Genomic DNA, 23,625 nt, shown 5'->3' on the forward strand with positions numbered 1-23,625 from the left:
TCCGCTGTGTGCATGTACCACATTCCCATTATCCACTCAACAGTTGATGGACATCGGAGTCAGTTCTGTTTCATATCTAATAGAACATAAAGGACTGGGAAGGTGACAGAGTGCTTACCTAGTGAGTGCAAGGCCCTAGATCTGATCCCATCACAGTAGCAGGAAAACAGGAAATAAAAATGGAAGATAAACATTCTACAGCAAGGCAATTATCCCAAGGAGGACCAATTATTTTATTCCTGCAGTTAGTAGCAGAAGAAAATAGATCAAGAACTTACATTAAATTATTTGCTTTATTAATGTCAAAAAGCCCACATGTCTAATATATTAAAAATTAAATTTACTCTGATGCAAATATTATTGAAAATATTAAACAGTGTTTCCAAAACCATCTGCTCATGTATTCTAGCATTAAAACAAAACAAACCCAGGAAGTAGAACGATGGGCCAGCAGCTAAGAGATGATACTGCTCTTGCACTGAGTCCAAATTTAGTTCCCAGCACACACATCAGGCAGCTCACAAATGCCTGCAAATCCATCTCCAGAGGGGGTGATGCCCTCTTCTAGACTCCACACGCAACTGCACTCACCTGTGCACCTTTAACTGACAGACGCACACACAACTTTTTTCACCTTTTAAAAAAATCTGAAGTGCATATAATACACCAAATACAAAGTGGGGCTAACTTGTCCTATGAACAGAGTCAAAATTTGCCCAGAAATCAAGACTGTTATGTCCTGGCTTCATTTTTTTTTTTTTTACTGGATAAATAATTCAACACTAGAAGAGAGATCTCAAATCCATTCATTCAAACACAGAGAAAACCATTGTCTCTACAAAAGAAATCCTGTCCTTAAAGCAGCTGCTGAGGAGAAGCCACAGGCTGGCCCGATGGTTTGGCCAGCAAAAGCCCGTTAGTGTGGAGATGATTATAAAGTGGCAGCATCCCAGGGAGCTGAACATTTCCCACTGGAGCTGGCTGAGTAGGTAGAAGGCCCGTCTTCCCAGGCTGTCTGGCATGCAATACACAGAGTGTGCGGGCCCTCTGCTCTGGTCACAGCACTTCCCACTCAGTTCCCACAGGTAAGTTCCCGGGAGGTAGAATGAGTAAGCCAAAAGCGAGCTACTCTGCTGTGCTGTGAATCAACCAGATGAACACATGAGCCTAAGCCCTGGTACAGGATGCAACATTTTGGCCATAGATGGAGAACTAGTAATGAAACTTGGATGTCACAAATACTAGGTAATAGTTTAAGGTAGGATGTAATTTTCACTATTACACTCGGAGGAAAGTCTCTACCAACCTGTAAGGTCGGAAACTCCTTGCCAGAAATCATGACTTCGTGACAGACAAGAATGGTACTTTGGGGAGGCAGAGGCAGGCGGATCTCTGGCAATCTGAGGTCAGCCTGGTCTACCAAGAGAGTTCCAGGACAGCAAATGCTACACAGAGAAACCCTGTCTCCGGTTTGGCGTGGGGGAGGGGATACTTTGACCATTTTCTCAAAACAAAGCAGTAGAGATTTTCAAAGTACTTGCAGTCACCCCAGTTTATACACGATCTCCTCAGACTAGTACAGGAAATAGCCCCTCTCACTGAGAACAAAGCCGCACCTCCTATTCGAAAGAAGCCAAGAGCCCCCGCATGCTTACCCTCTCCCCGGCACTCAACCAGACTGATGTTGGCGCCTCCTTCCTTCCTGTCTCAGAATAAACTCATGGGTTTGTTCTTCTCCCCTCACTCCTTTCCTTCAGTCTCTTCCGAGCTATAAGTACCACCCCCTAAACACCAACATATTCACGTTCTAACACACACACACACACACACACACACACACACACACACACACACCCGATTTCCTCCACCAATCAGGCGGTCTCCTTCCCTTGAAAAGGGGTAACACAGTTAACCCTGAGCCTACCTTTTGTTTAAAAAGTCAGAACTTTTTTTTGCTGTATCTATCTATAGAATCCCATCTGTTAAACCTAGGAGTATATTCTTGTGATGAAAATAGACTAGTAATTGACATGACCATGAGTTGATCAACTAACAATTAACTCGTATTACTTAATTATCCTAAACAGCCTGCATTAGCACCTACAAGGCATTGGAAGTAAACCTTGTATTATACTTGAACTATATGGGTACAACCTTCTATTAGAGGAGCAATATATTTAATGTGTGTGAAGAATCTTGAAGACCAGATAGTTTAGTTTTTCAATTAAGCTTAGTTGCTCAGGGATTAAGATGTTTTTAGGTCTAGATAGAAGTGTTTAGGTTGATAGAGATGAGATATGATAGATACTGATTGACATTCAGAGTTGTAGACTCATCAAGATGGGAATGATGTTTTCTCCAAGGCTACCCAAATACAAATAGGCAAAACACTATGAATAAAACATTAATATAATTCCTAATTGTTTTGTGGTCCTTCTTGCTATATGTAGTCTATTGTGTATATGTGTAATAATATAAATGCATATGTAAAAGTAAAATAAAATAAAATAAAAAGTCAGAACTATTACACAGAGAGACCCTGTCTCAAAAAAAACAAATAAAATAAAATCTCTTTATTAAAACCATTCAAGCTGAATCCTACTTCTGGTCAGAATTCTGATGGTACACTTGCTAAGTCCAGTTATAATCAAGATAACAAAACTGCATTTCATATGATAAGTGACTGAAACATTATAACAAATAGTCTCCAAATTATGGTGACATACAAAAAAAGGCTTCTTCAGTCCTTTATGTAACAGTTCTGAGATCAGAGGACCAGTTACCAGGGCATCCATGTTCCATGTGTCCACTGGGAAACCCAGCGCTTTCCCTGTTGTTGGATCATCTGGTTTTAATGTGTATTTGAATCACCTGAGGCTCTGGTTAAAAATGTTTCTAAGGGAAATTCACCCTCAAATGCAAAATGTCGTGTCCTAACCCAGAGAGCTGGCACACATTATGAGTTCTCATCTCCCGACACCGGGGCACCCCCAAACTGTTGAGATATTGACAGTGATCCTTCCCAGTTCCAGGAGAGTTATAAACGTAACATTACTGTGAGTGACAGTGATAAAATGTGGCACTGTTTACAATAGAATTCACAAATGTGAAGTTAAAATTTACATTTTTTACTGTAAATTTTTAATTTTTTGAGAATTTAATATGAATAGTGTATTTACATCATTTCCATCCCCTTCCTCCCCTCTTTAACTCCTCTCATGTTCCCATCTCTCAAATTTATGATCTCTGATATATATGTGTGTATATATATAATTAAAGTACGTATATACATATATAATTATTTAAAGTATATATACATATATGTATATATACTTATTTTATCCACCTCAATCTATCTACCAAATCTATTTGGTGTCTATATACCAAACCTATTGAGTCCACTTAGTGCTGCTCATATGCACATAGATTTAAAGCTGACCATTTGTGTCCTATCAGTGACCTCATTCCTAGAGAAAACAGATTCTTCTCTCAGCGCTATTGGTTGGCTGTAGCTCTTGATCAAGGTCTGAGTTTCCTCCATCCGTGTCGGTGTGCCATCTGGTGTTGTCTTTGAGCAGGTCTTGTATAGACAGCCACAGCATTGAGATTTCATGGGTGCTGTGTCCCTGTCACGTCTAGAATCAGCAGCAGGCATCCTGCTCCTCTGGCTGGTACAATCTTTCCACGCCCCTTGTCCCTGAGCCCTAGGTATAATGGCTGCATGTAGAAGTACCAGCTGGAAAATGAAACTCAGAAAGGATTAATGTCTTCAAAACAGAATGCCCACAGCTCCAGAAATGTTGGTTATTGTTGTCGATTTTTGTTTTGTTTTTAAAGAAGTTTCTGATCTAGAAGTCAGGGAGAAGGCCTGATTTTGTGATGAATGCTAACCTGCCAGATTATGAATCACTCTCTGAATAGAAAAGCTCTGGGGTATTGGCTCTTCTTCTTCACAAATAAAAGCTGGGCTGCAAGAGCCTGTGTGTCAAAGGTAGACGAGAGAGAGAGAGAGAGAGAGAGAGAGAGAGAGAGAGAGAGAGAGAGGAATTCAGGGCACAGTCTCAGAAGCTCCTGCTTACTGAGATTCTGCAGATCACACCTGGATGTAAGGAGACTAGGGACATGGGTAAATGTTACTTTTTATCAATTATGGTATTTGCTGAGAGGGACTAAAAACAGAGCAGATACGTTTGGGTATCATGCACGACCTAAAACCAAGACAATTGCAGGAATATAGTCAGATAACTCAACTGCACTGGCGTTAAAGGTTTAGAATGAGGATGGCTAGTGCTCAACAAGTGGTCGTGTCTGTAAAAGAGAGAAGGTGCTGCCTTGGACTGCTACATTAGGACCTGAGAAGGTAAGTATAACCCAGAGGATAACGGTGGTTTTGGATGCTCAGGACTAAGAAGTCCTCTGCCCTTTCTGGGTTCTGCCATCCAGTCACCTTTTTTTTTTAACAGACGAATTCCTCAATGTAAGCAACAAACTTCTGTATGCCTGGCATGGAAGAGATGTGGCCTTAAACTCAGAGAATCCAAGTCACGCCATTATTTTCAAATCCTGTGCTAGAGGTGAAGCCTTCATGCCTGGCCAAGACAATCCCAGTGATACCTTGGCTCTAGCGGAATCCCCTGACTCTACGAACACGGCTTGACATGGGCTGCTGTGTCTGACTCTGGCAAGCAGGTGAGGAGAGTAAAAGAATGCCACAAGGAGGCGAGTGTGGGGGAGTCCCTCTTGACAAGCATGAGGAGCTGAGTACGGATCACCAGCACAGGCGCAGCTGAAAGTGCCTGTAATCCGAGTTTACTTGGGCCCTCAGTCTCCAGGGACCAGTTAAGCACATGAAAGGCTCACAGGAGCAGGGACGCCATCAGCAATGCCTGTTACTAAGGCTGCTCTAGCGCTTTGTCTACACTATCTCATTCAAGTTTCTCACTCCCTTTCAGATGGGAATTACTGTTCTCGCCATGTGATGAAGAAATGCTAACGGAGAGAAGCTGAGCAAAGCACCTTGGCCCGAGATCTCCCAGCTAGTGAGTGGTAGACCCATGCTGGAAACCCAACACTCCCCAACAAATTCAGAACAGCTCTCCACGACCCTCCTGCACAGTGGTTTAATGAAATAAACAACTGATTGTGTGCTGGTTCTGACATCATAAAAGCTTTGGCATAGAGGAGTCGTATCATTAAAATTTCTGCAGTTTTGTACTGTCCTGTGGGCAGGATTGGTCCTTATGCTTTGTGGACCCTCCGTGGGCCCTGACCACAAAAGTGACAAGGGTTTTAAGCAAACAGAATCTGTTAGTTATACTGTGCCTGCATTGCTATGTGAATCTGAAGAGGCCCACATTAATTCACAGCCACCTTACACAGCAGCTTTTCGGTAAAGTGGAGAAACCATGTTTGAATCATGTCAGGCACGGCAGTATAATAGAGAACCCACCACAGGGGGATTTCCCATGTTCCTGTAATGTTCCACTAATTAAGCCTTGGAGGCATTTAAGACAGTCTTACATATGTATACACAGAGTGCAGCCTGAGGAAAAACTCTGTTTCAAGTCATGCGCCAACAGCAGGGAGCAAATGGATTGAATTGTAGACTACAATGGTAAAAAATACAGTGTTCTCCCATGAAAAATGTTACTCAGACATTCAGCTTATAGAAGCCAACTTTGGGGTGTGTGTGTGTGTGTGTGTGTGTGTGTGTGTGTGTGTGTGTGTGTGTGTGTGTATGTGTGTGTGTAGTTTTCCCCTTGTACGTCAGATAATCTAACACATAAACCAATTAGTTATGATGTGTGTGTGTGTGTGTGTGTGTGTGTGTGTGAGAGAGAGAGAGAGAGAGAGAGAGAGAGAAAGAGAGAGAGAGAGAGAGAACTCCATAAGCAAAGGAGTCAAAGTTCTTGGCAAGACGAGAAGACTATTTATATTCCAGTAATAAAAGGATAAACATTAATAAAAACTACATTGTGCTACTGTAGTTTTTGTCTTTCCACATCTGATTTACCTTCAAGAAAATATCATTAACAAGTAATCCTGAAGGAATTAAAACAAGTCCCCACTATAATGGTTTACCAGCTTATAACCATTCAATTCCAATCTACCTATGCCTCAATACATAGCTGTAAATGTATATTCAGTTAATGTATATTTAGTAAACCCAATACAGGCCCAATTTTACACCCATTACACCATTAAATTGAAGACCAAATTCTGTAATCAAAACTGATCCTACAACATAGCATAGAAAACTATAATGTCATTTAAGAGAAATGTAAGAACCACAGAGCCTGGCATTTGCTTTAACGTTCACAAATAATAGTTTCCTCATTTTGTAAACAAGATTATGGGCTTCAACACACAAGAGTTAGTAAAGCAAATAAATGAAATGTTAAAAAAAAATACTTTTAATTGTGGGGTGAAACTGTCCTATTTAACACAGTCTAGGCCTCCACCAGGGTATCCAAGCCTCGAGGCACCACCCTTCAAACCTGGTCTGCTTTGGAGGCTGATGGCTCAGCAGGTAAAGGTGCTCTGCCAAGGAGTCTGGTGAGCTGAGTTTGATCCCCGTAATCCACATGATGGAGAGCAACTCCACAAGCTGTCCTCTGAGCACTACACATGTACGTCAACACACAGTTTCTCTCCACCTCCTTGAGCCTGCAGTGTTCCAGTGTGCCAGCGCCCTGTCATCCCAGTTACAAAGGTGATGATTACGAAGATGGTGAAATAAGTACCAGACTCTCATGGGACGTATATAGCAATGACAGAATTTTCCAGAGATTCTTCAGACCTGGAAAGAGGTATGGAAATCTCCCTCCCTTATCTTACACAGCTGTTTCCAGCTATGAGAACATTCTATTATCCTAGTGTCTTCCTCCTCGGTCCTTGTCTTCCCTCTTTCCTATTCCATTTTGCTTGCGTTTCATGAAGTCTGTGTTGTATTTTAGTGCATGCACTGTTTTTTCTTAATTGAGTGAAACAGAAATGGCTTCTGACTCACTGCCTACTCTCAGCCCATCAACCTGACACCTTAAATTCAAATTACATAACCAGACATATATGTGAGTCTATTTCAAAGGCCATGAAGCAATGAAACAGAATTAATACCACCCAAAACATACGTCTTAAATGGCCTAAATAAACCACAGTGTTGGCTAACATTCATATATTTGGCAATTTTTCGTTACAATATTTCATAAATAATCTTCCAAATCTGATTAGTTTTCTTCTCACTGGGCAGTAGTCCTTTAGTGAAATCCTAAAAGGTGAATCCTCTGCTGGGACTACTTAGTGTCTCCCTGGGGACCTTGTACACAGCCTTTCTCTGGCCCTCGTCTCTACCTCAGCTGCTTTTCTCACCACTCCTCCATACGGTCTGTATCCCGGCTAAACGAGAACATTCACTTCTGCAGGTATGTAAAGCTATTCTCCTCTCTCTCTCCCTCTCTCTCTCTCTCTCTCTCTCTCTCTCTCTCTCTCTCTCTCTCTCAGCCTCCCTTCACTGCTTTACCCATTGTGTGTTCTTAAAGTCTTCTTATTTTTCGGATCTCAGCCGAAGGACCGCCTCCTCCAGAAAGCCCTTCAGACCTCACCTCTCTCTCCCGGCATCAAGCTGGGAGCCCCCACACCCCCTTTACTATCCATATCATACCTCCACTCTGTCCTATTCCCACCAAAGAAAGTGATCATCACACATGCATTTGCATACACCTAGACAGTAGCTTCTACATCCCCATAGTTGAATGAATGTGTGTACTTGTGTTAGGTGGGAAAGAGGTGACAGACTAGTTCTGTTCCCCTAAGAGTTTGTGTGTTCTTTCGAGGTCTCCTACAGGAATCAGAAAACCACTTGTCACGGTGTTTCCCCATAATAATCAGTTTCTATGAAAATAAAGCCTCAAGTATCGTCTCCCTTTGAAGAAACTTTGTATTGGCTTTCTATAACAAAGGTGGGAAGATTGTAGAAGGACTTCCTCCACAGCCAAGGACATCAACCAATAACTGTGGCACTGAAATTGCTTCGCAAAGCAAAATTTTAATATGTTTCTATTGCTTACGTGAGAATTACTGATTTTCACCTCGTCTAACCATGGCACGTGATTAAACAAAACTGTATAGAAGACCTTTAAATTCAAGCTGTTATAAAGTGAAGTTGGTGTCTTTCTTTTTAACCTTTGAATATTCTACAGTCAGTAAGTGTTTAATGATGACAGTGATGATTGTGATCACACTGATGGAAAAGAGGAATAATATAAAAGAATAACACGCAGCTAACAGCTCCCAGTGGCCCTCGAACAGCTTCAAACGTGCTTTGTGTGAGGCTCGCTTTCATAGCTAGACAACATCATGAAAGAGATAAACCAATTCTGAAAGATGCTGTTGGCATCTGTGACCCCATGGAAATTATTTCAATCTGTGGGCAATTTGTTTTCAGTCTCTGTACCCTCGGCAGAAAATGCAGCCAGCTTGCTGTGATGCACCACCTATGCCTGAAGTCACTCTTGCTTCCTAGCTAGTGAAAATAAAAGTAATCTAAACAAGCTCGGCACACAGCACCTCCTCCAAATGTCGTAATAATTACTAAGTTGTCCTGAACAGAGACGAAAGGAATTTTTTATTTTCTGTTGATCGCATACATTTTTCATACATGAAAACTCAGACCCAGGCTGCTTATCCCAACAACTCTGACTGATTGGGATTCATACAAAGCCCTCTGCCTTGTGTGAACACAAGAGTCAAATCAGGTGGACTGGGAATGAAACAAATTAAATGATGTAAAGAGGTCAGAGGTTAATCACCTTCAACTTGGCATGCGTATTGAGTATTTTTTTCTAGTCGTTTATATATTTCCAAATGAAAAGACACAAGAAACATTTCAAACTAGTGGAGCATTCTCTGGTGACAACTTTAACTCTTTAGAGATAGACTTTTCATTTAACTTTGGGTTTATTTGGTTATTTTCCTTAAAATCACTAGCCTATTATTTAACATATAAATGTCTAAGTTAATTGATTTTCTCTTTTAGTTTCATTGATGCTTAACTGAGACTGAATGATTTCACTTTCTTAGAGTGGTAACTGCTAATGCATGTACACAAGGATAAAATAATGCCTGTAGTTAAAAAGACCACAGCCATCGCTCCTACCAGTCTCTCCTTCCACCATTATAATCCTTCCTTCCCATTCTGGGTCCAGTTCATCCCTGGGCAACTACTAATGTACTTACAATCACTGTAGGTTACTTTACATTTCCTAGAGTTCTATATGGATTGGCTTACATAATCTATACTCTTTTTAGTCTGGTTCTTCTCTCAGCATAATTATTTTCCAAGTCATTCATGTTACTCAGTTGTCGATAGCTGATAGCTGCTTGGTGCTTATTACTCTCCCATTGTGCGGTTATACAGCAACTGAATTTCTCATTCAGTGGCTGATGGACATTTGAATTATAAATGCTTTTTGTTATCATCAACAAAGCTGCTGAGGCTGGGGAGACAGTGCAGCAGCTGAGAGCACTTATTGGTCTTGCAAAGGGCCTGGGTTCAGTTTTCAAACTCACACAGTGGCTCACAACCATCCATGGCTCCAGTTCCAGGGGGACTGATGCCCTCTTCTGAGCTGCCAAAAGCATCATGCACACACAGGGTGCACATATATATATGCAAACAAAACCACATGAGCGTCCTATAAAATAAGTCTAGAAGACTTTAACTAAACAAATCTGCTATTAATATTGGTATACAAGTCTTTGTATGGATCGTTTTTTCATTGTTTTCTTGAGTAAATACCTAGAATTAAAATTCTTGTGTTATAGGCTAAATATATTTGATTTTTTTAGTGTTCATACTATTACACACACACACACACACACACACACACACACACGCACGCACACACACACACACACACACACATCATCCCCCACCAGCATACAGGACAGTTCCAGTTGCTCCACCTCCTCAACAGCAGTTGGAACAGCCAAATCCTTTTAATATGCCTGGTCACAGTTTCTTTTGAAAAACAGAAGTTTAAAATTTTGATTAAGATCAGCATCAAATTTGGTACAGTGTTGTATCTAAATCTTGCTTTTGTTTTGTTTTGATCATTCCCATTACAGATTCAGGCTTTGTATTTTGGTCTGTGGTCCATTTTGAGCTCATAGCATAATTTCAAATAGGACGAGGTTTGAATGGAAGGTGTTTGTTAGGTTCTGAAACTCAGTTAACTGTTTTGATCAGAACTTTCAAAGTTTACATGAGGTCAAGAAGCAGGTAGAGTCATAGTACACATTTTAGAAAGGAAAGGAAGGCGCTGCCGGTGAACCGTAGAGGGTGGGAGGCCAGTATGTACCTCTGCTCCATTCCCACCCAGCTAACCAGACACAGGGAGTAAAAGGACGTGACCAGCACAGGCTAGATGTGATGGCGCATGACTCTAATCCCAGCATCAGCAGACAGGCAACAGGAGGGCCGAAAGCTGGAGGACAGTCTAGGCTGCACAGTAAGTTCTAGGTGAGGACTATACAGCTAAACCCTATGTCAAAAGAACAACAACAAAAAAAAACCTAAAGCAAAACAAAGTTTTAAGAAAAAGAGGAAGAAGGAAAAGGTACAGTGTTTATGAATTTAGGGTTCCGACCTCAGCGCCCACACAGCAAGCCACCCCGACACTGTGGGGAGCAGAAACAGAATCATTGGGTGATTCTGGATGCTAACATAGACAAAAAACATTAAGCTCTAGGTTCAAGGGCACAACCTGCCTCAACAGATTGAGGCAGAGTGTGATAAAAGAGAGTACTCAGTGACCTCCTCTGGCCTCTGCATTTGTACTAACATACACACACACACACACACACACACACACACACACACACACACATACACACACACACACACGTGCATACATCACACACATGTGCATACATCACATATATACACCACAAATACACACAAAGAAGTTGTGTGGTAGTGCATACCTATCTATAATCCCAGCACTTGGAAGGTGGAAGAAAGCAGAACAGGAGTTCGAGGCCATCCTCCGGCACACCATGAGTTTGAGACCAGCCTAGATCCTATCAGAAAGAGCAAGAGTGAGAGCAAGAGCTAGCATTAGCAACTTTTCCTGTTTCTGTGATAAATACCTGCCCCCCCCAAAAAAGGCAGCTTAAGGAATGGAGGGTTAATTACTTTGCCTCAGTTCAGTGTTGCAGTCCAGTGCAGCCTGTGGAGAAGTCACAATGGCAGACTAGTCATGTTGTATCCACAGCCAAGAAACAAAGACTAAGTATCTGTGCTCAGCGAGCTCACTTTCTCCTTTTATATAATGCAAGGTCCCAGCCCAGAAAATAATGCCACCCAGTCTTCCCATATCAATTACTGTGATCTTCCACAGGCAAGCCCACAGGTCCCACCCAAGTGATTCCAGATCTGACCAAGGTGACAACTGATATCAATTTCATGGGAAGAAATGAAAAGAGCTCAAGAAACGTGTAGAGCGCGTCACCATGTGAACAACTGGGGCTTCTGAGAAGAGGTTCTGACAAGAATGCGGCAGACCTGGATGAGAGGCTGCAAACGCTGGCAGAAGATCTCAAACTACGGATTTAAGAAGCTCTTTGAACGCGAGCAGATTAAATACCAAGAAAGCCACACTTAAATGCATTGTGCAAGACTGCTTAAAACTAACAAAGACAACTGAAAAGCAGAGAGAAAAGACGAATTGGCTTTAAGGAAACAACAATAAGGCAGTTATTAGCTTTGTCAATAGAAAACAATGAAACCAAACAAAACGGATTGATTTCTCTAAGCACAGAAGGAAAATCACTTCCAACTTGACATACACTTAGCAAAAATATCTTCCACAAAGAAAAACAAAGGCATATTCAGGAAAATAGAATCCAGGAGACTTTCCTACCAAAGACCCAATCTAAAGTAAGTGTTCAGCTGGGCACAGCAATGTGTACTACAGTCGTGCTCCTGGGGAGCTCAAACCCAGGTGCTCGGGGCCGGGCTGGGGAGTACAGCAAGCCTTCATCTCTTCATATATTTTTTAACTATTTAAAAGGCTTTGGCCAAATGAAATGATTCCAGGTCTATGTCCAGAAGTACATGACATAGTGAAAAGCATGCTACTAGTTACATGAAGTAAATGTGTAGTCCTGACACAGTCAAATGACCACTGACACCATAAAGCAATGATAATAAGATATTATAGGTTTTTAAGACACTTGGAAATAAAGTGAATAGCACTCTGTCGGCTCTGCCCAGTGCTTCCTCGCCCATGAACACTCCTCTCACACTTTCCTGTAATGCTGTGCATGACCAAATGTTTAAAACACTGGCCAGTTCACCCTGAAGGAATGCCTTGGCTTATGTATACCTTATCTCTTGAAGGTATTTTTTGCACATTAACTATTGGGGTTTCTTCTATCGCCTGACTATTTATAACATTTGCCCATTTTGCGAAATGCTTTCCTTTTTCACATTGATTTTGCCTTCACTTTATTCCATCTATTAGCCACTGACCTAGGCTAGATAATAGGATTCTTCACCCATAGAGAGAACAAAGATGTTTGAAGATATTTTTCACTAAGAGTTAATAAATTCAGTTTTAGACACTATATCACAACTATCTTTTCAAAATGACTGGGTTTTAACTCTGTGATGCTCCTTAGAAGTTTTAATGCAACTAGCATGCTTATTTTCCTTAATGGCTTATGCCTCTTAGGCATAAAATACTTTCATAACATACGGATTTAAAAATGTTTTATTTCAATTAATTTCTCTGTTACTTATAAGGTACATATCGATAGAATCTGTATGATGCTTTGACATGTGTAGACATGACATAACCCTCCAAGTCAGGTGATGGAGGCGCAGCTCATGGGGCTTCTGGGAGGAGCAAAGACTCCATCAGACACTTAGCTAGAGCCTCTTAGTGTTTTACTCTGGCAAGGAACATCCCAGAATTCTGTCCAGGTCCTCAAAGTTTGAGCGAAGCTGAATCCAAAAGTAATAGACAGGTTACTTTGTGGAGGAGATTTTTCTGTTTTTTTTTTTTCTTTTTACATTTGTTATTTCTTTGCAGGAAACACAGAGGAACACACACGCGCAGCTGTCACATGCGGACGTTAGAGAGCGACTTTCAGGAGCCCGTTCTCTCTCCTTCTACCACATAGGTTCCAAGTACTAAACTCAGGTCATCAGGCTTGCTGCCCAGCACCCTTTCCCACTGAGTCTGCTCGCCAGCCCCTGGTGGAGGAACTGCAAAGACAGCCAGGGCTACACAGAGAAACCCTGTCTTGAAAGATCAAACACACACAGACACACACACACACACCACACACACATATATACATATACATATAGTGTATATACTATAGATATAGACATATATACATACACCACAATGACCCACTCAATTTAGTGTCTTCTCACTCAGCAAATGGCCTTGCTTCCAAATGTATTATAAAACACAGTAAATTGCAAAGTCAAATAAACAAACAACAACAACAAAAAACATAGTTGTAAGAAATTTTTAATCATTTCCTTCAACCTATGGCAGGTCAAACATAAACAAAAAATAAGTATTCCTTTGAATATCCAAATCCTATAATTCAGAAAGCAATGTCTATGAATTTGTGTGCTCGTGTGCATGGGTACACAAATAATGAAAAGTCATTTAATTATTTGCAACTAGTTTTAAGTTTTTACACAACTTTTAACAAAATTTTATTGCATTAACCTAATAAAACAATATCATTAAATCAAGTCTGAACAGTACTAAATAAAGGGAACTATGGGAGACATTTTATTTGGCTAAAAAAAAATAAAAAAGCATAGCACACAGGCCCTGGCAGGTTTGTCATCTCTACCAGGTTCATAGTGAGGGAGAGCAGAAAGTGGAGCAGAAAGAAACAAAACTATGCAGGTTTTCTGGAAAGGAGCTTGATCCTGGTTACAGTTGAGGGCTAGTGTCCTCTAAGCCAGATATGGGTATTGCACACCTGTCATTCCAGCACTCCGTGGATAGAGGCAGGAGGATTGCCAAAAGTTAGAGGCCAGCCTTTACAGAGAGAGTTTTAGGCCAGCTACAGCTACATACCAAGACCTTATCACAAAGTTCCAAAAAATATCCAAAGAAACAAATCCAGTTTTCTCCTCTTTAATTCTTCTAGGATTTAGGGTTTGGGGGTCAAATAGATATCCAAATCTTTTCTTTATAGGTAGATAATTTTGACGTTACAGTTTATTAAATGGCCTATAATTTTTATCGATGTATGTTAATACATATGTTATGTATCAATAGCTCAAGTATAGCTAGTGTAATTGTCTTTCCTTGAACTAACATTGCACTTTTTTCTTGTGTGTACATGCACGCTAACAACTGAAACCAAGGTTTCACAATCCTGCCCAAGCACTAGATACATCCCAGCCTGTACCACTTCCTTATTATCAGTTCATATGAAATGCTACCATACGATAGTACAGACTCACACAAATTATTATTTGATTATTTGGTTTTTCTTAGTGCTTTATTATTTCCCATGGATTTTGGTTCCAGCCTGTCAAGTCTCAAGGAAAAAACTATTAGAAATATTGGATAACTACCAAGAAGAGACTTGATACCCTATGAGCATATACAGGGAGAGGAGGTCCCCCTCAGGCACAGTCATAGGGGAGGGGAGTAAGGGGAAAATGGGAGGGAGGGAGAAGGGATGGGACAACCACTGAGATGTAATAAGAATAGATTAATAAAATAAAATTTAAAATTTAAAAAAAAGAAAAAAGAAATATTGGATAAATCAAGTGTATGTATTAATTTGGGAAGAATGACATTAACAAGTCATTTATAGACTTCACATCTATAAATTTACTATACACCTTCAGTAAAGTTTTACAATCAACTCCTTTAACATCTTTTTAAATAGTATTGTGTACAAACAATAGGCAGATGTTCTAGTCATACATTCTCTTTTCCAAAATACAGTTAGGAACTGTTGTAAAAGAACCACACGACAATCGTTAGATGTCCCTGAGATGTTTCTGTTCCTGGGTGGGGCCCTGGACAGGGGCTGGAGCTAGGGGAAGCTCGTCTACCAGGAACTGCAGAAATCTCTAACAAGATTACAGAGTATTCCATAACACAGTTAGCACTTCAGACAAAGAGTATTTCCCACATCTACAGCTTTTCAATAGAACAATTAAACTAGACCAGAACAGGCTCTCATGATTAGGTATCCATGTATGTGGCCATCCTACTCCTCTGAGAAGCTAACAGATGGAAATAGAAAATACTAAACGCAAAAGATACCGACATTTCCATGCAAATGGTTAGTTTTACTACAAAGAAATTTTATTTTGATATTGCTATGAATTTTAGCAATCAGTTGCTTCATAAGTAATGGCTATTGTCTAGATTTGTGATCATTTTACGTCTAGAATTTACAAACTGAGCTTTTGTTGGCTTTGGCTGTTTGTTTTGAGATAGGGTCTTACTATGTAGCCCTGGCTAGCCTGGAGCTCACCATGTAAACCAGTCTCTCCTCAAACTCACAGAAATTCACCTGCCTCTGCCTCTTTTAATGCAGGATTAAAGGCATATGCCACCGTACCAAACCCACAACCATGGTTTCCTTAAGCACATGGGCCAATGACAGCAAAACACTGAGATGTAATCTAGCTAGCTTCCACGCGCTGATATTGAGAAGATCACTAGTCATCTTCCTCTTGCACTACCCTAAAAGCAGAGAGAGAGGCAGCAGAAGTAAATTTCATTTGAAAATAATATAATGAAGGACAATGTTTTATATGCCAATCCTAAAATACATATTTATATTTTTATATGTATACACGTATACATATGCTGTAAAGTATTTATTGAGCCACTGAATGTTGTGCCTCATGTAATTGTAAGCCCTCCCCCCCCCCCAGTTTGTCGGGTGGAACTGACGCACAAATCAACTGTTTGGTCTTCATGATATTTTACTTGCAAATCTCCAGGGCAAGACATAATAAGACCATAATACAATGTGTTGCTGCATCTTTTTTTAATTTTTAAGTAATTGTATTAATTCTTTTAGAATTTTGTACAGCATGTTTTGATTATATTCACCCCGTCCACGTGCTCCTCCAAGACCCCCCAACTTCATGTCATCCTCTTTTTCATACCCTCCAAGTCCAATGAGTACTACCCACATATTCTTGGATGTGTGTCCTTCCACTGAAATGTGCTCAACATACCAGTGGCCATACTCTTCCAGAAAACTGACTCTTCCGTACGCAGCAGCTACCAATGACCAAGAGCCCCTCAGCTAGGAGTGGGGCTTCGCTCTCACCTCCCCTCTTCATGTTAGGAGTTGGTCTGGCTTGGGTCTGCGTGGGTCTTATGAATGTTGTCATGTGAGTACATGTGTGTGGTTGACCTGCTGTGTCCAAAACCACGCTGATTTCCTGTGTGCATCCACCACCTCTGGCTCTCACGCTCTTTCCTCCCCCTCTTCCGCAATGATCCCTGAGTGCAGTGAAGAGGGGATAAGATGTAGATGTCTAACTAGGGCTGGAAATTCCAAAATCCTTTATTCTCTGCCCCTTGACCAGTTGTGAGTCCCTGAGTTAATCACCATCCACTGTGAATAGAATCTTCTCTGATGAGGGTTGAGAGACACACTCATCTAAAGGAATAGTGGGTAACTCCTTAGGAGCTGATTTAACTATTACTGCCAGTTAGGAGAATAATAATAGTGGATTCTCTCCTAGGGCCTATGATGTGTCTAGCTAACCATCATACGGCCAGGTATGGGTTACAGCTTGTGGAGCATGCCTTAAATCCAATCAGAAACTGATTGGTTCCTTTTATGATGTTTGTGCCACCGTTGTACCAGGGTGTGTTTTTGCCAGACCAGTCATAAGTCTTGGTCACAAGACTCACAGCTGGGCAGGATTGGTAATACTTTTCTTCAGTAGTATGCACAGGATCTTTCATCACTACGAAAGTTCCCTGGCCAGTACCAGTTGATATTTCCACATTCTATGACTCAGCTATGCTATGTTTTCTGGAATATGGTCTTACCATCAGCTTCTAGAAAGTAACCAAGAGCATTGGCTATAACTGCCATCCTTAGAGGTCTATGGGAACTCACTAGCCAATAACTCTAAAAGAAGTAACCTATTCCTGTTACCAGCCTTTCTATTTGTTAGCTGTGGTGTCTAATAAGGGTATTGATGCATTCAAAATGGTAAGTCCATTTTGAATATCTTTATATATGTGTGTATGCACATGTGTGTATATATCTATATATTTGTAGCTATAATATGTACTTTAGAAAGCATCAACAGACAGTAATACATTTCCATATGATTTGTTCAAAGGGTCTTTAGTGTTTTTTATTTCTCCTGGTATTCTATATTCTTCCATGTCCACCCATTCCCACACCAATTTAACTCTTCCTGTTCCTGCTATAGAGATACCTACTCATCCATGTTCATTGCTGCTCTATTCATGATAGCCAGGAAATAAGCTACATGCCCATCAATCTATGAACAGATAATAAAAATGTGATAAATATTTACACAATGGAATGTTATTCATCCATTGATAAAAAATTATAAAATTCAGAAGTAAACAGATATAGATAGACAAAACTCATTCTGAGTGAGATAACTCAGACTCAGCAAGACAAACAAAAAATGTTTTCTCTTATTTGGAGATGTTAGCTTTGAACTTTTAGGTGTGTATGTTTCATTAGGAATACCCATAGAGATTAGGAGATTCGTGAGGAGCTCTGAGAGGGAATGAGGGCTTTCAAGGTCTAAGCAAACAGTGGTATAAAGGATTAAAGGAGAATAAATAAATTCAACTTTAAGAACTAAGAAAGAACTCAAAGTACCATACAAGGTGAACCACACACATGTTCTAGAGGCAGCGAGATCAGCTAAGATGTGTGGCAACAGCCCCTAGATTCTGAGCTTCCTGAGATCTGGGAGAGTTGATCCTTCTTGCTACGGAGTCCTCAGAACCTAGCACGGTATTTGGCATATAACAGACACTCAACAAATATTTGATAATTCATTAATCACCTAATCTTCTGAGAAATAACCAAAAGCAGAGGTTGCAGAGATGGAGAAGACAAAGCACACATGTGTTTAAACAAGGAAGCAACTGTATATTAGAAATAAAGGAAAGGGATAAATCCAAGATGACTCCCAGGTTCCTGAACTGGGAGACTAGATGGGTAAAAACAACCTACAACCAGAGAGGAAATGAAGAGCTACAGATGATTCCGGGAATACATAATGAACTCCATTTCAGACACATTGACTTTGAGACTCTTCTAAAGAAACTTGTCCAAAAAGCAGCTCGCTCTGTGGATATATAATTCACTGGGAAGTCACGGAGGTTACAGGTATCAGAACATCACACAGAAAAATGTAGAGTTCAAGTCTTTTTCTCCGACGATGTGCTGTATCCATCTTAAGCTACCCTAGGGTCTCAGAAAAATACTTTAGAAGACTTGAGCAGATCTGAAGAAGCCTCTTGAGTAAAACTTGAGCCCCACTTGTAGGGAACTCAGTGACCCACCTCCATTTACAAGCCAGGCAATCCTTATTCAGGAATAAGCACAATCAAGTACACCTACTCACATGAAATCATATCGTGTTGAAGTAGGATGAAGCATAATGATGCACACACACATATATATAATGGCATAATAAAACCCATACCTTGTATGCTGACTTAAAAGTTATTTTTAATTACAACTTAATATCGGTCTATACATATCAAAACATAAGTACCAACCCCTGCCATCACATGGCTCAATCTTGAAAACATGCTAAGTGAATAGAGTCAGACCCAAAAATCACATATATTTATTGCATTCATATACAGATTAACATAGACAGAATCATTGTTGCCAAAGGATGGGAAGAAAGAAAATGGTAGCAAGTGTTACCAGTGTGAGGTTCCAAGAGGTGAAAGATTTGCACTATGAAACTTGATGACATTGGAGAAAGAAATCAAAGAACACCAAGAGACAGAAAGACCTTTCATAATCATAACTGACAAATTAATATTATGAAAACAGGCTACATTTAACCTCTACAAAGTTAATGCAACTGCTATCAAAATCCCATGGACATTCCTCACAGAACTAGAAAAAAATATCTGAAATTAATATTAAAGCCCAAATGCATTTAAAAAATAACTAATATTCAAAGCAGCCCTTAGCGGATGAGCAGTACTGATGACATCATGATATTGCAATGCCTAACCTCAAACTATATTATAGAGCCATAGTAACAAACACATGGCACTGATAGACCTATAGGCACATGGACGAGAACAAAGACCCCAGGAACAAGCCTATGCACTTAAAAGTCACCTGATTTTTGATAAATGCATCAGAAATATACAATGAAGAAGAGACAGACTCAATAACAAATGATGCTAAGAAAATCGTCACATGTAGAGAGTGAAATAAGATCCTTAATACTTCACACTACACAAAAATCTACTCAAACTGGATTGAAGACTTTACATAAGACTTATGTCTTTGAAACTGCTAGAGAGAAACATAGGTTAATACCACAAAATCTAGGCACAGACAAGATATTTCTGAAAAGGGCTCCAATAACATAGGGGAAAAATTCAAAGTTTCATAAATGGGATTACATGACTAAAAAACAAAAGAAGAAGAAAAGAAAAACCTTCTGCACAACATTGAGATGATCATCAGAATGAAGAGACAGTCTACAGAATGGGAAAAAATCTTAGCCACTTTGCCATTTTACATCAGACAGATATGGATAGATAGATAGATAGATAGATAGATAGATAGATAGATAGATAGATAGATAGATAATGGATCTAAGATAGGATAAGTAATAGCTAGGATATATTATTATCTGGGGTATGTATACATAATCAACATTTAGGGCTGGATAGATGGCTCAGTACTCACTGTCCAGTCTGAGGACTGGATCTCAGATTCCCAGCACCGATGTAAAAGGCAGACACAATGATGCTCGCCTGCAACCCCAGCCCTGAGAGGCAGAGATAGACACATCCCAGGAGGACCAGACACAATGATTCTCACCTGAACCCCAGCCCTGAGAGGCAGAGATAGACACATCCCAAGAAGACTAGGCACAATGATGTTCATATAAAACCCCAGCTCTGAGAGGAAGAGATAAACACATCCCAAGAGGACTAGACACAATGATGCTCACCTGCAATCCCAGCCCTGAGAGGCAGAGATAGACACATCCCAAGAGGACCCTAAGCCAGCCAGTCTAGCTGAAATGGTACTCGCCAAGGTCAGTGAGAGGCACTGCCTCAAAAATAAAGTGGAGAGAAATAGAGGAAGACATCCAATATCAGCAATGTCATGTGTGCTCTCACACACATGCACATGTGCACACACATATGCACACACACACACACACACACACACACACACACACACACACACACACCACATCACATCACAGTATAACCAAAAAGCACCTGCAAAACTTAACACCAAAAAAGCCAAATCATCTAATCAACCAATGAGTTCATGAAGTAGTAGACAGTTCTCAGAAGAAGAAATGGCCAGCAAATAGTTGAGGGGAGGTACTCAAGGGCTAGGGACATGGCTCTGTAAGAGAGCGTGCATCACAAGGTCCTGAGTTCAAATCCTCAGAGCCTTCATTTAAAAAGCCAATTGTTGTTGTACATGTGCCTTTCACCCCAGTGATAAAACAGACAGATCAAGGAGGGCACCCAGTGTCTTCCTTTGATGTCTGCATGAACGCACAGGCACACACAAACACATACACATGAACACACATACACGCACAGAGAGAGAGAGAGAGAGAGAGAGAGAGCACCCAAAAAGTACTCAGCATCCTTAGACATCAGGGGCATGCAAATTTAAAATGTTTTATGACTTCATCTCACCTCAGTCAGAATGGCTATCATCAAGAAAACAACAGGCAATAAATGCTGGCAGATATGTAGGAAGAAGAAAATGCTTATTCAATGCTGGTGGTTGTGTAAATATGTGCAATCATGACAGAAATGAACATGGAAGTTTTTCACAAAACTGAAAATAGAAGTACCCTGTGACTCCACTGTGCTACTCTTGGGTATATACCCAAAAGAGACTAAGTGAACACACTACAGAGATGCTCGTATATCCACATTTATTGCTGCCTGTTCATCATAGCAAGGAAATGAAACCAGCCTAGATAAATGGATAAAGAAACTGTGGTATCTGTGAAGAATGGAACTTAAATCAGCTCTAAAGAATAATAAAACTATGTCATTTGCAAGGACCTGGAGACAACTGAAAGCCATTGAGAAAAAAGGCAGGTACGATGTACATCCTCTCAGGTGAGCCAAGACTGTATGTGCAGCATTGTATGTGTGTGGAGGGGGACATTAAACTAGAAAAGGAAGTCAAGAGAGAAGGGGAGGTGAACACACGGCGTTGGGAAGGATCGGGGGATGGAAAGCATGTGACATGAGGGCAGGAAGGAGTTAGCGTCCTAGCCAGAGGAGGGCAGGGGACATAGGAGAAGGGAGTAGGAAACAGAACAAATGAGAGCAAATCTAATGACACATATTTAGACAATGCCATAATAAAACTTTTTGTATGCTAGCCTAAAAGATAAATAAATATTAAAATGTGAATTATGAAAGACATGATGGGATTAGTGGTGATGGTTGCACACTATGAATGTATTAATAAAACTACATAATTTCACAATTGTGCTATGTGAATTATATGTTGCAATTTTTAAAATAAGTTTAAATTCCTTAAAAATGATAATAATGTCACCTTTATTGTCTGTTCAACTACAGTCCAGAGCATTCGTGCCTTCAGTAATATACTCGCATTATCGCCCATCAGAAAAGCTCAACTGTGAGTGTTTGCCCATCAGTTCGGCCGAAGGCCCTGAAGTCCAAAAGCTTATGCCTGAGATTTGTTCTGTCAACTCAGTATTTTACCGTCTATTCCTGCATAAGCGTAGAGTGCCACACGAGCTTACTTCCCAAGTGCTCTTTCAGCATTAGTCTCAAACCTTAGCAACGCCCAGTATATAGGGGAGTAACAGCCTGCTGTGCTGGTGCTCATCTTTTCTGGTGATCTTGCCTTCCTGAAAACAAATTTCTTAAAGTAAATTCCCTTGGGCATTTTTGACAGGTAGTTTTAATTGTCAGTGTGACACAATCTAGAATCACCTAGGGATAAAGCCTCAATGCAGGATGATCTAGATCAGGTTGGTCTGTGCCATGAGGGAAGGGCAAGTCCATTGCAGAAACCATAGCACAGTGCTTCCCAACCTGCCTAATGCTGGGACCCTTTAGTACAGGCCCTTATGTCATGGTGACCCCCAACCATAAAATGATTTTCATTGATACCTCATAACTATCATTTTGCTACTGTTATAAATCATAATGTAAATCTCTGTGGTTTCCCATGGTCTTAGGCGACCCCTGTGATGGGGTCATTCAGTTACCCAAGAGGGTCATGACCCACAGGTTGAGAACCACTGCCATAGAAGTTCCCACCAACCCAAGAGGTATGAACTTCCTGTCTATTCACTATTTCTACACACACATTTGGGCTTCTCCTTATTTTTCTCAAGTACCAAAGAGAAAAAAAATTCCATTTGGCTGAGATAATTATATTTTTATGTTACTTTTGTCTGATAGAAAAAATGGACTTTTCACCTTAGAAAATTTTCAGGCCTGTTTTTTCATTGGCTTGGCTTTGGTTAACGATGCACTATAACTGTGGGTCCCATAAACTAAGTACTAAGCTGGAAGATAAGCAGTTCCATTGAGGGAAGCAGGTGGTCAACAAAAGAAGGGAAACTAGCTACACCAGAAAAGTGACCGACGGCATTTACCAATGTCAACAGGCCCCGAGTCCCAGACATTATCTCTATATTAGAAGCATATAAAATACTCTTTTATGTGTTACACAAGTGAAATGTACAGTGGCACATTAGTCTCAGGCATCTGTCAAGGAAAAACCTTTCTCTCAAAGAGCACTGCTGTCCTTTCTTTTGATCAGATAATGAGAATTCTCTAATCCATGGCTCCCTTTCTTGACTGTCCGGAAGCTCAGGACTAAATTTACTGTTCAGTTACCCAACTATATTAGGTCTCATCATTAGGGCATCTAATTCCTCCTTCTTTTGATACTTTTACAGTTCTAATTCCTGGCTTGCCCAGCTTTATGGTACAAATATATTTTATTCAAACCACATCAAGTTCTCCTTGAAAGACAGAATTTTGATAAGTTCCTCTAATACCTTGTATTTCTTAACTTTATTATTTTTCATTATTAAAGTAATAAGTGCTTATTATATAAAATTTAGAAGAGATAAATTACCCATGTCCCTCACCAGTGTCTTCACCAGTCATTATCAACATAGTTTTAAAAGTAGGCAGAGAGCCTCCATTTTGTCACAAAATGGCTCAGCAGATAAGAGCACTTGCTGTGCTAGCCGGATGAAATGAATTCAAGCCCTGGACCCCATGTAAAAGTAGAAGGAAAGAACTAACCCAGCAAAATTGTCCTCTGACCTACACAGACACATAGGCACCCAATAATAATAGTGGT

At 40.4% G+C, this 23,625-nt stretch overlaps 1 long non-coding RNA gene across 1 annotated transcript in view; it reads right to left on the reverse strand.

Annotated features, from left to right (window-relative positions):
* Window positions 1-15,404: 15,404 nt before the first annotated feature.
* Window positions 15,405-23,625, reverse strand: part of LOC311603330 — a 30,811-nt gene continuing 22,590 nt past the window's right edge. Inside the window, exons 2-3 of the long non-coding RNA XR_014781050.1 lie at window positions 17,481-17,542; window positions 15,405-15,746 (exon numbers count right to left, since the gene is read on the reverse strand). This is a non-coding gene — a long non-coding RNA (uncharacterized lncRNA). The remainder of the gene's footprint in view (window positions 15,747-17,480; window positions 17,543-23,625) is intronic.

This window comes from Acomys minous (assembly GCF_964271855.1).
Source record: "Acomys minous genome assembly, chromosome: 8".
Classification (NCBI taxonomy): Eukaryota; Metazoa; Chordata; class Mammalia; order Rodentia; family Muridae; genus Acomys; species Acomys minous.